Raw genomic sequence first — 3,253 nt, 5'->3', positions numbered from 1 at the left:
CTAACTATGAGGAAAGTGGATGTGGGGATGAGACCATCCATATAAATCTCGTGTTATAGGGGATGGCCTATCTGACGAGTGGACTGGCATGATTTTTTAATCAATTTTCTATACTGAATGGTTTATCTATTTTTGTTGAAGGGTGGTCTCCCTAATGAGTGGACTCCCTGATAGTCTAGCAAGCTTTCACTGCCATTTTGAAAATGGTGGTGTCCCACCATACACATGCTTAATTTATGTTAATCTAGACCTTCTAAATTGCTGTCTCATTTGTGGATGGAGCATACACAAAAAAATTATCCTAAAATTTCTCTATGATTTGAGCCACTTACCATTTCAAGTTATGCGCTTTATCCAAAATGTGCACTACAATTTGTATGGTTTGAATAGCCATACATGAATACTGCATGGAGGAGAGTGGATACCATTTTTCAAGGTGTTTCCATTGATAACATATCTGCTCAACCGTCTCCTTGGGCATCTACCTTGTTTGACTCTGCACAGTTATCTCAGATTGAGATGGAGAAACTTCTAGCCCAGTTGGTATAGAATGAGATGAACAAGAGATTGAGAGAAGGGATGTACAAAGGAAAGTGCTATCTGCCACTTCTTTGGCTATCAGGCCCAGGATTCTTTAGCATCAAAGTTTGACTGTGACTATGCCTATGTTCTTAGGCAAATCTGCTATCACATTCTATCTACCGGTTTGAATGGATACATGGCAACCGCGACCAACCTGAAAAATCCTATGAATAAGTGGTGATGTAGTGCTGCTCCAATTACAACAACGATGACTGTAAAGTGATGGTTGTGGGGTCCTAAGGCCATCTCAATAAGCAAACCTGCTGCTCACCCTGCTACTATTGACTTGAAAGCCAAAGCATATGAGATGCTAAGACAAAATGCCGAAAACTTTTAATGTATGACATCTACTGAAACCTAGGGCCTCTTCAATTTGATGGCCCAGGTGAAAAGACCTTGACCCTGTGTGTTGAAGATCAGGACTACATGGGATGGATCAAGAAGCTCCACGAGTACCTTGACAAGGTGAAATGCATTGTGAAACCAGGTTGTTCACAAGATGTACTGAAAGTAGCCCTTTGTGCCATGGCTTCTGTTACAGACATTCTTATTGTAATGACTTCACCTTCCAGTGTCCAGACTCCCTTCTAAGTAAAATGAAACTTGTCATATCCTTAAGAGTCTAAGCAAGAGCAACAAGCACAAGGCCTGAACCCTTTCATATTTGTTTTCTTCATATTTTTATTCTTTGTGATATCATTAGGGAATTAGGATGCTTTTTGCATTGATTTTAACACCATCTCTAGCCCGTTGTACTAAGCATTTTGTAGCCTGCTTTAGGCCTGAAACATGGATATGATAGTAACCATGAGTCTTGTTAATGTATTATTTTTGGGAATGCGATACAAGCATTCGGTCCTCCTGTAGAAGAAAATTTTGAACTCTCTAAGTGGACAAATACTCCTACTGAAATGTAAGTTGTTTGCAAAACAAAACAAAAAAAAAAAAAAAAAAAAAAAAAAAACTGAAATAGGCAGTGGCTGCGATTATTGACCGTGACCCTTTATCTTGCAATCGTAGATATTTCTAACTTCAAAAGTAATGGCTACAGTACTAATGGCTATGATCTTGACCTTTAGCTACGACTTTTATTCATAGCCTTTGAACCTGTAGGGACATCCAGCTCAACTACCGGTAAAGGTCCCTAACCACCGGTAATGCCTTTACTGACACCACCTTTACCAGCTCTTACCTGACCGCCGATAAAGCCATTACCGGCAATTTTTTGAGTAGCCAGTTTTCTTGTATTGTGATAATTTGTAATACAATTATCTAGGCAAAGTATAAGGAATTACAAACAATTGCAGCATTGACACTTGATTTTACTTCAATCACATAGGCATAAACAGTTGTTACGAGGTTACCTTTTGTTTTTTGTAAAAGGTTTTCTCTCTTCCTATAATTTTTCCCCAATGTTCTTTGCTTCTACAATAAGAAATTAAGTTGTGACAAATGAGAAAATCATGTCCGCGCTCTAAAATGGCATGCATTCAACTTTGAAAGCAATCATAATTATCTACAAAACTGCAATATGTGCTCTAATTTGCATTTAAAACCACAATATCTCTAAAAGGCAATGTTTGGAGCGCAAAATCACTGAGTCTGAACTATAATAAAATTTAAAATTTTAAAAATTTAAAAACTATGAAAAACCCAAAACTTGCATGAATTTAACTTTGAAAGCAATCTCGGTTGCCTACAAAAATGCAATATGTATTCTAATTTGTATCCAAACCCACAATTTTTATGGAAAACCAAAATTTGAAGTCCATCCAAACCATAAAAAGGTACAAAAAAAGGAAGCAAATCTCAAATTTGGTGGAAGAAATAGAGCATAATCAAATACAAGATTACAACTATCTTTGAAACGAGAGGTGGAATGAGATCAAATCTTTTCTTTGTCGATTCCGAGAGTTGTAGATTTTGAAACATGAAAATCTCCTCCCTCTTTAAAGAAATGAGAAGATAAAGGAAGAGAAGAAAACTGAGAGAGACATGAGGGAAGATATATATATATATATATATATATATATATATATATATATAGAGAGAGAGAGAGAGAGAGAGAGAGAGAGAGGGATGAGAGAGATGGAAGAAAAGGAGGGAAAGAAATAGCACGAATAAACCCTAATAAATGAGAAGAAAAGGGAATAGAAGAAAAACGTTTGCCCTAAGCCGTTCCCTTGTTTGGTTTAGGAACGGTTTAAAACCATTTAAATTAAGAATGGCCTAAAGCCGTTCCTAAACCAAAGACATGGTCGTTCATCAACAAATTTGGTATAGTGTCAAGGGCTGGGATCATTCTAATTACACAAAATGGGAACATATAAGAATTCATGTTCCAGTTGGAATTCGAATGCAACAACAATCAGGCCAAGTATAAGGTTGTTATAATGGATCTAGAATTACTAATGAAATTTAGTGCGTGAAATGTGATAGTGATGGGTGATTCACAATTAATGATAAATCAGATGGTAGGATTGTTCAAATGCACAGCCTAACACTGTTAGCTTACTATGCCTTGACATCCCAGATGTTGGATAGCTTCGATGATGTAGAATTAATGCATATAACCTGAGATCACAACATAGACGCCAATTAAATGGCACATCTAGTCGTATGGTTGGATATCCTGAAAGGATTGGCTGAAAGGATGGTCACTATGCAAAGG

General features: G+C 36.9%; 1 pseudogene; it reads left to right on the top strand.

The window, feature by feature from the left end:
• The first annotated feature begins 396 nt into the window (after positions 1-396).
• LOC131218113 (pyrophosphate--fructose 6-phosphate 1-phosphotransferase subunit alpha-like) lies at positions 397-1,344 on the top strand (annotated as a pseudogene).
• Positions 1,345-3,253: the final 1,909 nt, after the last annotated feature.

The sequence above is a fragment of the Magnolia sinica genome, chromosome 11 (genome assembly GCF_029962835.1).
Source record: "Magnolia sinica isolate HGM2019 chromosome 11, MsV1, whole genome shotgun sequence".
Lineage (NCBI taxonomy): Eukaryota > Viridiplantae > Streptophyta > Magnoliopsida > Magnoliales > Magnoliaceae > Magnolia > Magnolia sinica.
The sequence above is the reverse complement of the archived record's forward strand: the minus strand, read 5'-3'. Positions and strand labels throughout refer to the sequence as shown.